Source organism: Helianthus annuus, chromosome 17 (assembly GCF_002127325.2).
Source record: "Helianthus annuus cultivar XRQ/B chromosome 17, HanXRQr2.0-SUNRISE, whole genome shotgun sequence".
NCBI classification, from domain to species: domain Eukaryota; kingdom Viridiplantae; phylum Streptophyta; class Magnoliopsida; order Asterales; family Asteraceae; genus Helianthus; species Helianthus annuus.
Window position 1 is genome coordinate 13227533 of NC_035449.2, and position 15100 is coordinate 13242632.

The window sequence follows — 15100 nt, forward strand, 5'->3', positions numbered from 1 at the left end:
CCTGGAGACGACTGACAAAGTTGCCCAAATCACTGAGCACCTAAAAGCTGCCCGTGATAGGCAGAAAAGCTATGCCGATGGTAAGCGGAAGTCCCTCAAATTCGAGGTTGGCGATAAAGTTTTGCTCAAAGTGTCTCCTTGGAAAGGGGTAATGAGATTTGGCAAGAAAGGTAAGTTGAGCCCAAGATACATTGGACCATTCGAAATCATCGAATGTGTAGGATCAGTGGCTTATAAGTTAAACTTACCAGAAGAGCTTAGTGGTATTCACAATGTGTTCCACATCTGCAATTTGAAGAAATGTCTGGCTGACGAATCGCTAGTCATCCCGCATACAGATGTGCATATTGATGAAAACTTGAAGTTCATAGAAAAACCTGTGTCGATTGAGGACCGACAGGTAAAGAAGCTTCGGAGGAAGCATGTGCCCATTGTCAAGGTCAAATGGGAGGGCCGCAGAGGTCCTGATTATACGTGGGAGTTAGAGTCCACGATGAAGGAAAAGTACCCTCAGTTATTTCAATAAAAATCTCGAGGTCGTGATTTCTTTTAAGGGGGTGAGGATGTGACACCTCGAAAATTCCTGTCCAATTAAATAAAGACACGTGTCCTCTGTGACAGACGTGTCAGAGAAACCGGATTTAATAAAGAGATATGTGGTAGGACTTATTTAAAAAGGGGCGTCATGTATTTTAATTACCGCTGAACGACCCAAGGGCGACATGTTATTAAATCACCTCTGAGCGACCCGACATTTTATAAGTCCCAAGATCCTTAAATCAGTTTATGATCATCTCGTACAATAACCGGTTGTTCTCAATAAATAAAGTTCATCTTTATTAAGGACTATGGAAATGAAGGTTGTTACTACTCCTAAATTTAATAAGATCCTTGTGATTAACATTAGTTATATAATGGCCAACTTCTATAAAAACTTCAAGACCCATTCCTTTGAAATATCCGTCAATTTGTCAAGACCTTTGTGAATAAATGAAATAGGGGACATGTAAGAGTCTTCTCCTCATGCAAAGGTTGGTCAGATGGTCCCACAAGCTGCAAAAGATAGGCATGTTTCGGTTTTGTAAATGCATGGTCAAGACTTTAAAGTTGCAAAATTTTTGTCTTCTGGTCATCGCTTACGGACCGCAAGGCCCTTGGCTTACGGTCCGTAAGCAGGGTATATAGATTCTGTTCCGCATGAACGGTTACGGACCGCAAAGCCCTAGACTTACGGTCCGTAAAGAAGGCACCTGAACTATGTTTCAGTAAAGTTGGTTACGGACCGCAAGGCATGTAGCATACGGTCCGCAATAGGTCCTTACGGACCGTAAGGCCTCAAGCTTACGGTCCGTAAGACCGTCGCTGGCAGTATGTTTTGGACAGCTGCCTGTCCATTGCTTGTAACCGACTTAAATCGTAAATTTTGGTTTCTATGGGCTGCATAGGCTGTTTTTAGACCCTTAGGGACAAATGTAATGATCTTGTATCAACATTAGACTTGCTTGGCTTGATCCAAGAGTCTTGGGTTCACTATAAATAGAGCTTGAGTTTGATCATTTGAACTTGCTCATCTTGGAACCTTGGCTAAACATTCTCTGGAGCTCCTCTGGTCACCAAGTCAAATTCTTAGGCTCTCTAATCCATCTTAGGACTCTTGTAAGTGTCCTTAACCCTCTTTAATCCTTTCTAGCTTAGTTAATTAAGCAAAAGTCAAACCGTCGTAATTAAGGTTTGACTTCGTGATTAAGCATAATGTACTTTGTCTAATCACGAATTAAAAGTACCTTTAGGAAGGTAATTAAGTGGGTAACAAACCTTTAAAAGGGTATTTCCAGATTCCCATTCTAAGCATGTTAATTGTCGAGTCAAAGCTAATTAGAAAAAGTCAACAGAATGCTTATCTTTGAATTAACGCATAATTAGCAATGTAGGTTGTATGTAACCTGTTTGAAAATTTATATAACTTGGTAATAAGTGTAAGAACATGTTCCAACATGTTCAACTCGACAATTTTCTGTTTAGACCCGGTTCGGAACCGAAAATCGCATAGTTTGACTTTCGCTTTGACTTTTAGTTCTGACCCGTTTTAGCCAAGTTTGAATCTGCCTTAGAGCTTCTTTTGGACCTATTAACATGTTAGTATATCCTCCTGTGATTACACAATATGGTTCATTAGATATTTAGTTCGTATGCATGTTTCCGCTAAAAGCCCATATGTTGACCATTATGCCCGAATGTCCAAGAATCATAATTTTTGAAAATGTAAAAGGGTAGACACCTTAGTTACTGAAATATAAAGTTGTCCCCAAAATTTGACATCAATTTGAGGTCTAGATTAAGAGTTATGCTTATTAGCGTAAATAGAGGCTTTCTTAGTAAATTATTAGCGTAATTAACGCATAGCCTATCTAAACCCGAATTTTTATGCCAAAACTTTATACCCACTGTTATAAAATAATATTTTGGGAATTTTAAAGATTTTTATTTATTTTTAGGCTGAGCATAACTAGAGGTTCTAAGCTTCTTTCGGCTTATGCCGGTTTTACCCTTTTCGGTCATAAAATGAGTTTTACATAACCTTTTGACCCGAAGCCTTTTTCCAACTGATTTGTTATATTAAATATCATACTTTGAGCCTTCTGGAAATATAAAAATATCAGCATTTCTTTTAAAACCCGGAAATGGCTCCAAACCGCCTTTTTAGGCATTTTTACGACATAGTATATGTCAAAATAAGATTTTATATAAAAGGCCTAAAACCTACTGATATATTTTATAAAAATATACATTATAACAGTAGCCTAAAGTTGGAAACTCAGATTTCCCATTTTACCCTTTTTAGCCTATGTAAAATTACTAAAATGCCCTTATGAGGCGTAATTGGCATATAAAAACATTTGGGGCATATTTGGGCATACCTTTCTGATATTACAACATATTTGATGCATATAATCTCAGGAAACTTGCATATGACTTATATGGTTACTCGTTACGCACTTTCGCGTTCGGATCGGCTTATGTGACTAGTTCACACATATTAGCCGAAGCGGGTCAAACCATATCATCTAAGTCTCAAAATTCAGGATGTATTTAGTTTACCCATATTATACAAGTATCCAAGCTTGTAGGGTCTAAATCACATTCCTCCCCGGTTTTCGCATTCCTCGCGATTAAACCATAATTACTCTTTGAAACTAACCGGTCTAAGCTTAGGCTATGTTAAAAGACCCGTTAGGATTCTAATAGGTTATTATAACCTTCGTTCCAGAATAGGAGCCCAGTAAAAGACACGTGCATTTTTGAAATTGTGGTTATACTTGCTCAGGTAAATACTTTTAACTTATTTTCCCTATACGGGCTTGGGGGTACGGTATGTAATATACCGCTTGGTCGGGCGGTTGGTTCCATCTCATTAGTAGATGGGTATTACCAATGGGACCCGTTTGAAAATCTGGTGTTGTTTGTTTCTTGTACCTTTGGGAGCTTAATGACCATGTCCCGGATATCCTTGGCATCATTTTTGGCCACAACCTCGACAGTCGGGTGTAGGCGTACACCCGGTTTTATGTCTATTATTTTAAGGTATTAACGTTGGCTTCCCGCCGCGGATTTATACCATGTGGTGTGTCATTTAACCTTAAACCCGACACGACTCGGGCGACTGAACGGTCAACAAACATGTAAATCTTTTACAAGTTTAACTCTGCTTAATTATTCCCAAGTTATAAAATGTTTTGTGCCTTGTGCATTTAAAACTAATATTTTTAAAATGAGTCAGTTAAATTGTATTTACCAGTGCAAACTGACGTATTTTCCCCAAAAAGATTAAGTGCGGGTGCTATACGGAATAGGCTGGTTTCTCCTTAGCATCATAGAGTCTCGCAAGCTTTTGGGATGCGTAATCTGTTGAACAATAACTTTCTTTTTACTTCGATCCGCCTGTGGATCTATTTTGACTGGTTGTGATACTTGATATTACAATTAATAGTTGAAATAAATCTATTTTCATTTGCTTCCGCTGTGCATTATAATTTGTGTTGTTTGACATATGATGATATCAACTACGTCACGGAATCCCCCACCGGGCCCACCGGTGACACGTGGAAATTAGGGGTGTGACATCTGCTTCTTGAGTGGTTAGCTGAAATGCTCTGGCATTCTTCTTAGTAGCTCCTTCAGTCGCCTTGGGTTTGTTGTCTACTGGTTTGACTAACTTAGGACATTCTGTTTTGAAATGTCCAGCTTCTCCACAATTGTAACAAATTATGGATTTCTTCTGTCACACCCCGGTTTCCACGTGTTTCACCGGTGGGGGATTACCGTGACGATGTTGGCAACAATATAGTCAAACCACACAATTATATAAATGCACAGCGGAAGCTTAAAGATAAATATATACTTCAACCTCTGGTTGTAATATCAAATGTATTACAGAAGTCGAATATATCCACAGCGGATCAAAATAATAATAAGATATTGTTCATTCAGATACGGCATCGAGTTTGCGAGACTATTCGTGATGCTTAGAAAGCTAATACCAACCCATTTCGTATAGTACCTGCACTTAATCTTTTTGGGGAAAATACATAGTTTACACTGGTAAATACATTCAACTGACACATTTGAAAATGTTTATTAAAATTGATTTGAATGCACAAGGCACAAACTCTTTTATAACTTGGGAAAATTATTAAAATCTTGTGAACGTATTACATGTTCTTTTATGCGTTCAGTAGCCCGGGTCGTGCCGGGTTAAAGATTTATAGACACACCACATTGCGTAAAACCGTAGTATAAAAACCAACGGCTACGTCTTTTAATTTAATGTCGACAATGTATACCGGGTGTACGCCTACACCGGGATGTCGATGGTCGTGGCCATTTCGTAAAATGATGCCAAGGATATCCGGGACAACGGTCATTAAACCCCCCAAAGGCTTTTAAGAAACAAAACTGTTTAAATGAGCCGATCATATTATTTAATTAACCACCTAAGCGATGGAAAAATATAATGCTCAATCAAGCGGTATTAATATACCGTAACCCAAGCCCATATAGGGGAAATAAGTTAAAGTATTTACCTTTGCAAGTATTATTCCTTAATTTGATTAAATCGCCGATAGCTTTTACTGTGCTCCTAATCTGGAACGAAGGTTTTAATTAACCTCTTAGAATCCTAACGGGTCTTTATATTGGCCGTAGCCTAGACTGGTTGGTTCCGGAGTATAAATATGGTTTAATCGCGTGAAAGGCGAAAACCGAGAATGGAATGTGATTCTGCCCCAAACAAGTTCAGAGACTTGTTTTATATGGGTTCAAGGTTCACACTCTGGATTTTGGGGTTCAAATGATATAATTTGACCCGTATCGGCTAATTTATGAAAACTAGTTTCATAAGCCGAACCGTGCGCGCAATAGGCGAAACGGTTAACCATGAGAGTCTTACGCTTATTTCCTGAGTCAATATGCCTTAAAGAGGTTGTGGTATCTGTAGGATACCTTCCGTGATGCCCGTAACGAGTTTAAGTTAATATTACGCCCCGTAGGGGCTTTTCGGTCATTTTAAAGACTTTAAAAGGGTTTTTCGAGTTCTAAAGGAAATCTGAGTTTCCCAAACAGTTTATAAAGTCTAAAATACTTTATTTATTATTTAAAATCAGTAGCAACTGGAATCGGGTCAAAAGACCTTGTAGAACTCATGTTTTGGCCAAAAAGGGCATATTCGGTATTTACCGAACCGTAGCCATAACCGCAGGTTATGAGCAAGGTAAAAATTATTAAAAATCTCTAAAATTCCCAAAATATTATTTTATAACAGTGGGTAAAAGTTTTGGTGACGAAATCTTGGTTTAGATAGGTGTTATGCTAATTGCGCCGTTTATTACAAAAGTTTACTTTAATTGCGCTATTTAGCATAACTCTCATTCTAGACCTCGGATTGACGTGAAACTTTAAGGACATGCTTATAATTTAATAAGCAAGGTTCTGGTCCGTTCACATGTCCGAAATACTCGTTTTATTTTCAAAATGGCGTTACGGTCAACTTTTAGGCGATTAACGGAAATGCGCAAAAGACTCGGATAACTCATGAACCGATCACAGAGGTTTATACCATCATGTAACCTGGTCCTAAGAGAGTCCTAAGGCATATCTATACCTCACTAAAACGGGTCAGAACTGAAGTCAATGCAAAAGTCAAACTTTTGCGACATTCGGCTCCGAACCGGGTCAATATAGCAAATGGTCGATTCAAACGAGCGCAAACAGGTTTACATACTTATTTTCATGTTTTATGATTATCAAAACAGGTTTCATAGCATATACATTACAGATTATGTACAAAATGGTAAAACGACTTTCTGTTGACTTTTTAAGTGCGCGTTTGACTCGATATTTGACATAGTTAGAGTGGTGATCAGAGGGAACCCTTTTAGGGGTTTATTACCCACATAAATACCAACTCATAACTATCTTTGATTCGTCATGAGACTGAACCATCTGTGAGTTATCGCAAAGTCAACCGATAGTTACGACGGATTAAGTTTCAAGCTATAACTATGGAAATATGAAACCACAAAGGGTTAGACCACTTACAGAAGTTTAAGGCAAGACTTAAGAACACAGAGGAACACTTTAGAGCTCTTGGAATGATCAGATAAGTGTGTTTGAGGTGTGGTGAACATATGCTCACAATGTGGCTATTTATAGTGTTCAAAAGGCCTTTAGATCATCACAACTCATTCTACAACTGAGTATGGATGATGGGCAGGTGTCCCTAAGTGCTATGGGTCGAGTAGGGGGCGCCCATGCTTCATTAATTGATGTTTTGATCGTTCACAAGCTCAAAAGGCAAGTCTGTCCAAACATTCTGCATCTGGGCGTCCCACGCGGCCCGCATGGGAGTTCCATGCATGTTTAATGCGGGTCGCCTGAGATTCAAATTTCAGGCGTGTATCTTAGGTGGCTTGCGGCCCGCCTCAACTTAGGCCAAAACCTCACTCGGGCCGCGAGAGGTTAAAATTTCAGAATTTTCGAATCTTTTGTAATGATGACAAAATCTGGTAATTAATAACGAAATCTTTCGTAATGATTTACCTGACCTTTCGGGTTTGAAGAGGTAACTTTGCGGTTTGGCCCTCGGTTAATTACAACTAAGGACCTCGTGTTATTTACCCGCGTTGTTAAGTCCCTATTTAGTTTATTAATTATTCAGAAAGTCTTAACTTTCATTATTGACGCTTTTAACCCTTCTCCTACGAATTCGATCGTAACTTTCTCGTTTCATAACGAAACTTCGCGAAATTTATATATTATATTTTAGTGAGGGTATAATACCGTTACAAAGCCTTGGGAACGTCAAAGGGTCACTCAGAGGTATAATTAAACATGTTGACACGGTTAACCCCTGTAGCTTGTAATCTCTCACTTTCTTTCGCGTTTCGCTTCTGTACGATCTATGATTTATTCGTTTGAAGGTTCAAGCATTATTTAGGGTTACTATATAGTATATTTACCCTTGTTGACATTTATAACCCTCGAATTTATATACTTTCAAGGTTTGTCAAAATTTGTCCTTTATTTAATATAAATGCCACGTGTAAACAAATGACACGTGTTAACACATTATTGGACACAAAAATTCGAGGTGTTACATCTTCCTGCAGTTTTCTTCACGATGTCCTATCGTTTTGCAAAAATTGCAAAGTTTGTTACATTTTCCAAAATGTTTCTTTTTGCAAATTTTGCAGAATGGATGAGTTGAAGATTGCCCTGCTCCTCTTTTCTTGAAGTTACTACTATTACCCACCCTAAATCCTTGGGTAATTTTCTGAGCTAATTCCTTCTTCCTGTCTTCATCTCTTGTGCGTATTAGTTCATCGGTTAGGGTGTTAGCTAATTCTACTGCATCATCAATAGTGCGAGGTCTCGCAGCCTTAACGATATTGCGAATTTCGCTAATTAATCCCCAAATATAGCGAGAAATGAGTACCGGTTCTGGCGAAGCCAGTGTTGGTACCACTCTAGCATATTCAAAGAATGTCGAAGTATAACCACGACAATCCACATCTAAAATCCGATGAGTTAGGAACTTATTTGCCATTTGTTCCTTTTCATACTCAGGACAGAATTTTCTTTCTACGAGATTCTCAAATTCTTCCCAAGTCATAGCATAGCCCTATTTCTTCCTTTAGCTTGTAACACAGTGTTCCACCATTCGAGTGCTCCTTCTTTAAACAGATTTGATGCGCACATGACCTGATCATCTTTGGCACACTTACTTATTGCAATTATTGCTTCGGTTTTCTCTAACCAACGCAGTGATGCAGTTGCCCCTTCATTGCCTGCAAATTCAGTGGGTTTACAAGCAAGAAATTCTTTGAAAGTGCAACCAGGTGTTGCAGCTTTCAGTTTCTTAGGGCGTGGCGTGTGCTGAGATTCATTATCATGATTAACATGATTATTGCCCTCGTTTATACTATTACTGAAGTTATCTTCAGAAGTACGTTTACTAGGAACGATATGTTGCGGTTCGATTGGACTTTTTACAGTAGCAACAAATGCTGGAATAGCATTGGCTATCCCTTGAGCAACAATATTTTCAATATCTTGTCTAGTTATATATTGATCCCCTGGATGTTGCTCCGACTGATTAACCTCATTTACCGGTTCATTACCAATATTTGCCATCTGATAATATATATAATTTTTTTTATTAGTATCTGATAAATAGCAATTATACACAAACAATCACACAATTTACAATACACATATAGTCAAAACTATCGATTTCTCGATTTCATTTTATATTGGTTATAGTATGCATCAATACACACCAATATCTTACAAAGTTTTATTCGTAGTTATGTTACAGACTGATTTTACTATTACTTTTACTATTACACAACTATAGTTTTACCACCCTCCTATCTCTCGCCACTTGTCGTCCTAAAAACGAAATTCCCTTTCATCATACTTCTAGGCAATTTGTCCCCCTATTTCCCTGATTCTATTTCCTGCATCCATCAATTCTTCACCATAATGGCGAAGTTCAGCCATATTTTCGTTACTCATTGGTGGATTAGGTAGGGGTTCTGGATCGAATTGTGGAAGAAAGGAATAAGGGTCGTTGACAATATTTTGAAATTGCCAATCATTCGTCCACCATTCGTCCATTTCTACAGGTTGGGAGTGAATATTGGTTCTGGGATTGCTGGTTCAAAATTTATAGGGAGTGGATTTTCACTAGGATAGGTAAAAACATTAGTATTGACAGGCTGAATAGTTTCACAGCTTGCCAATAGGAAATCTATTTCCTCCTGAAAAGTTATTCCCTGATTTCGGTTGGAGCTCTCTCCGATCTCTATCTGAGTTGGTCTAGAACCTTGTCCTACTTCCATTTCTATTTTCTTCGAATATTCCTCAAACTGTATTTCCATTTGCCTAGAATCCTTCCTAACTTTAGTTTCCATCTCTTGCGGTTTAGAACTTTCTTTGATTACAATTCCTTTTTCTTTTTCTAAAGGGTTGTTTATTTTAGGAAGTTTCGGAACTGGCTTTTTCCTACGGATACGACTCCCCCACACATAATTCTTTCTTTTCTTTCGTTTAGGCTTTGTCAAAGGTGGAGCATTGAATTCTACAGGTTGTTCCATATCAGCAAAGTATCCAGTAAAATCTTGGGAAACTTCTATATTCACCGGGTACAGATTGAGGTTCTGAAAAGCTTCAGATATCTCACTCATGTTGTGTAGCATATATGCAAAATGCACAAAAATGCTAAGTTAAAACTTTGGAACAAAGTTTAACAAATAAACATCAAAGTTTTTATTGCACACTATTTGTACAAAATAACAGGAAAGAACATACTCGGATTTATTTATTTATTTACTGGGAAGTGCTATCACTAGTTTTAGGGTATTTATAGATTTGCATGTTCTGCTACAGTGGCTAGCATATACAAATTTGCCCATTTCTCATCTAGCTTGTCTTCCCAAGGTGATTTATTGATTAATTCCTGGGTTTCCTTTTTAATCCTCTTTTCTCGGATTTGCTCTTTACTTTTCTTAATAATTATACTCCTTTTTCTAGGAGAAAGCGGATTCTCATATTGTGCTTTTCGCACAAATATTCCTTCTTCAGGAATTGTAGGGAGTTTTGAAGATGAACTTCCCTCTTCATAGACTGACCTATCTAATTTAAGATAGATATCTTGCAGCTTTTGCTTACCCATACTGTAACTAATCAAATAATCAGTTTAATAAAACACATAATCACATAATAGTAATCAGGAAAAATTAAGTATCTCTAAATACTTAATTAGCTTAACTCAGTGGCTCTGATACCACCTCATTTCTGTCACGGCCCCCGACCCGGTTTAACCCGTTTCAGGAGCCGCGGGGCAGAAATCCCGTGATATTTATTTATGTGATTTTAGCAGCGGAAATTTGTATCGTCAGGATCGTTTTAAAGCTAAAAACTTTTCCCGATTATTTTATTTCACAACTCGGGATAAAACCCCGGTAATTTACAATAACATGGTTTCACTGAGAAATCCTTATTTTTACAAAACATATTTCTTTATTTTATAATGAGCCACTATTTTAAGCCTGCACTGCTTCCCAGCACTTTTAACGAAGAATAAAAAGAAGGTTATTGGATCATGGCTGGAGATTTTAACGAAGTTAGAGAAGAAGGGGATAGGATTTCCTCAAGATTTGATAGCCACAACGCGATGTTATTCAACACTTTTATCGCAGAATCGGGAATGTTAGAATACCAGATGGGGGGATATAAGTTTACATACATGTCGGACGACGGATCCAGCCTAAGCAAAATCGGTAGAATCTTAGTTTGTGATGAATTCATGAACAAATGGCCAACAGCGAGATTTGAAGCTCTAGCAAGAAATTTGTCAGATCACAGCCCTCTTATGTTGATGTGCTCTTCACCGGATTTTGGACCAATCCCTTTCAGGTTCTATAATAGTTGGTTAGAACTACAAGGCATTGAAGAAGTGGTTTGTAAAGTACTGGGAGAACATGGAAATGGGGTAAACTCTTTAAAGGAAATGGCGATTATACTCAAGAAACCTAAAATAGATATAAAATAGTGAAGGAGAGAAAACAAACTAAAAGAGGAAAAGGAGATAAACGAGGAGAAGAAAGCGGTGGAAGATATTGAGAAGATGGCAGAAATTCGAAGCCTTACAAGTATAGAGAAGGAAAAGAGAGTTCAAAGTAAATGGAAAATCAAGAAGTATGAGAAAAGGAGGCTGGAAGATTTAAAACAAAAAGCAAAGATGGGGTGGGCTAAGCTTGGTGATGAGAACTCAAAGTTTTTTCATGGAGTAATAAATTGTAGGAAAGCAAGAAACCAAATAAATGCTCTAAAGATAAATGGCATCATGGAAACTGAACCCAAGGCAATCAAGGAGCACATACCTGAAAGTTTCATGACACGTTTTAAGGAACCTCTTAATAGAAGACCTTCCTTTGACGGTAGAGGATTTCTACAAATATCTAACGATCAAGCCAAATTTCTTGTTGTTGAGTTCTCGAAAGAAGAAATAAAGGAAGCAGTATGGGCTTGTGGCAGTGACAAAGCTCCCGGGCCTGATGGATTCTCGTTCAAGTTCATTAAAAAAATTATGGTCTCAATTGGAGAACTACTTTGCAGGAGCATTAAAGGAGTTTCACAAGAGAGGCCACATCAAGAGAGGGTGTAACCCCTCGTTCATAGCGTTAATTCCAAAATTGAGGGATCCTAAAAAGGTGAGTGAATATCGGCCTATCTCCTTGATTGGGGCACTATATAAAGTCATAGCTAAAGTGCTTGCGATAAGAATTTAAAAGGTTATAAGTTTAGTAGTAGCTCCGGTACAAACAGCCTTCGTGGAAGGCATGTCTATTTTTGATGGACCTATAATTACAAGTGAAGTTATATCTTTGGCAAAAAAGAACAACCAGAAAATCTTTGTGTTTAAAGTAGACTTTGAGAAGGCATATGACTCAATAAACTGGAAGTTTCTCTTGGCGAATTTAAAAGCAATGAAATTCCCAAAGTTGTGGAGGAAATGGATTGGAGCATGTCTAAAATCGAGCTGGGCTTCGGTTCTGGTGAATGGATCTCCTACGTCAAAGTTGAAATTACAAAGAGGATTAAGACAAGGTGATCCACTGTCACCTTTCTTATTTATCCTAGATATGGAAGCGTTGGACGTCATTATGACTAGGGCAGGAAAAGGAGGAGTATTTAAGGGGGTAAAACTTCCAAATGGAGGTCCATGCATATCCCAACTTTGCTACGCGGATGACGTAATATATATGGGAGAGTGGTCTGAGACAAACATAAAAAACCTGAACAGAATTCTGAGATGCTTCTATTTGTGCTCAGGATTAAAAGTGAACTTAAATAAATCCAAGTTATATGGAGTGGGGGTTGATGAAGAGGAAATCGATAGCATGGCTAATAGTTTAAAGTGCAGGAGAGGTGATATGCCGTTTTGCTTTCTCGGCCTAACGATAGGTGCAAATATGAAGAGAGTAAAATTTTGGAAACCAATAGTGGACAGTTTCAATAATAAACTTTCGGTCTGGAAGGCGAAAAGTTTATCGTTCGTCGGTAGATTGATTTTAGCAAAAGCAGTGATGGGAGCTTTACCGATTTACTACTTATCGATGTATTTAGCACCAAAAAAAGTGATACAATTGTTAGAAGCAATCCGTAGAGATTTCGTATGGGGAAGAAAAGATGGGAAAAACAAAATTCGGTGGATAGCATGGAATAGAATGTTAAAAGCAAAAAAATATGGAGGATTTGGAATAGGCGATTTGGGAAGTGCCAATTTAGCGTTATTGGTAAAATGGGGATGGAAATTTAAGATGAATCCGGAAGCATTATGGGCGAAGGCTGTTAAGGCAATTCATGCAAATAAGAGGAGTCACAAATACATTCCAGTCAAGAAGGGAATCCCGGGTCTGTGGAAAGACATAGTATCATCATTTAAAGAACTGGATAATAGAGGAATAAAGGTGGAAGAAAGACTAGTGGCAAAATTAGGAGATGGAACAAAGGTGATGTTTTGGATGGATAATTGGACAGGAATGAAGCCGTTCAAAGACTGGTTTCCTGATTTATTCAAGATTGCAAAGAATAAACAAGCTCACGTTGCAGATTTTGCTATAAAACTACCAAACGAAGTGCAGTGGAACATAGACTGGATGAGACCTCCAAACACTGATGCTGAATGGCTACAATGGTCGGGTATGCTGAATAAGTTAAACAAAATAAAATTCCTCACAGGAAAAGACCGATGGGGCTGGATGAATGAGAAGTGGGACGAGTTCTCAGTGGCGGCTGTAAAGGAGCATATAAACAAACAAACGGTGAATGAACAGGAAGAGCGAAGGAAACATTGGATTACGTGGCTACCTGCAAAAGTAAATTACTTCACTTGGAGGATGGCATTAGGAAGGATCCCAGTTAAAACAGAACTGAGGAGAAGAGGAGTTGAGTTAGATAACAACCTATGCTCTAGATGTGGATCAGTTGAAGAATCGACAGGTCACCTCATTAGCGAATGTACGAGATCGGTTCCTATGTGGAGAAAAGTAATCGCGTGGCTGAAGTTACCATCATCGATGGACACTAGTATGTGGGAGAAGATATTAACGTGTGCAGACGGTTTAAAGGGATCATCGGAATGGAAGAAAATTGTAAAATTGATTATACAAGCGACCATGTGGCATCTTTGGAAAGCAAGGAATGAAAAGGAGTTTAGAGGAACCACAAGATCAGAAGATAACGTAATGAACGACATTAAGGCAGACACGTTCTTGTGGGTGAAAAGTAGATCGAGATTGAAAGACTTAGTATGGGAAAGATGGGAGGATTTCAATATAAGAGACATTGTAAAATAGTAGTACAAGAATTGGGGGATAGGGGATAAAATAATTTGTGTAATTTTTAGTTGTAATCTTTTGGGTTTTACAGCATATGTTGGGCCTATTCTATAATCATAGAATTTTACCGTTCAAAAAAAAAGCTAGCACAATATGATCATTTATGAGTTTGAGGTGGATTTGTTACAACGCGAAACATGTCTACTGTCCCGCTTAGTTATGTTGTCTAGGTGAGGCCAACGTAAATGAGCCAAGTCTTGGATCTCCATTTTCTAACCATCTTAAGAGAGATCCAAGAGTATGTAAGCCAATTTCTAACCCATATAAAGAAAACAAATTGGGATCAAGACTAGTAAATAGTTGCGATAGGGAAAGAAAAATAGCTATTAAAGAATCTAGTGGCGGTTTCTTGGTAGCGTGGCATTGTATGAAGAGTCGCGATAAGTTCGTCGATAAATTGGCAAATAGCAACACTTTGAAGAATCAAATAAATGGGATTGTGGTGGAGGATACATGGGTGATGAATCTCGGTGGTGGTCAAAGATTTTTTTCGTAGTTTTTTTCCATAATGAATTCAAGGAATCTATGTTAAGAGGCAAAAATTTGGGAGACGGCTTCAAAAGCTTACAGTTTCTCAAAGTGACTTCCTTGTAAGACCATTTTCTAAAGAAGAATTAAAATTTGCGGTTTGGGATTGTCGTGGTGACAAAGCACCCAGACTAGACCAGGCGGTCTAACCTTTTCACTTCTGAATTTGGGCGGACTCCGAGCCTATTCTATCTCGGCAATGATGGAATTCTACACCCTTGGCTTACACTGTGAAGGTAAGGAAAAGAAACAAAAAGAAAGTAAAAATATTTTGTGTTCCAGAGTTTCATTTAAGAAAGGAAAATAAAACATGTCGTGTTCCCGAGTTTCATTTAAGGAAGGAAAAGAAAGGAAAACTAGGCTAAATTCTTTAGTTTTTCTTTCCTTTCGATTTGGAAGGAAATGGGGGGGGGGGGGGAAAGACATCTTTTTTTTTTTCTTTCTCGTCCTTCCTTTCTCACTTTTACTTTCTTATCTTTTCCCTCGTTAAGTTAACTCGGGAACAGAGCGTTAGTTTATAAAGCGAGTGGAGAATCTTTTATCTCTTTAATTCCAAAGACTAGGACCCCTAAACGACTAATAACTATAGGTCGATATCCTATAGAGGCATG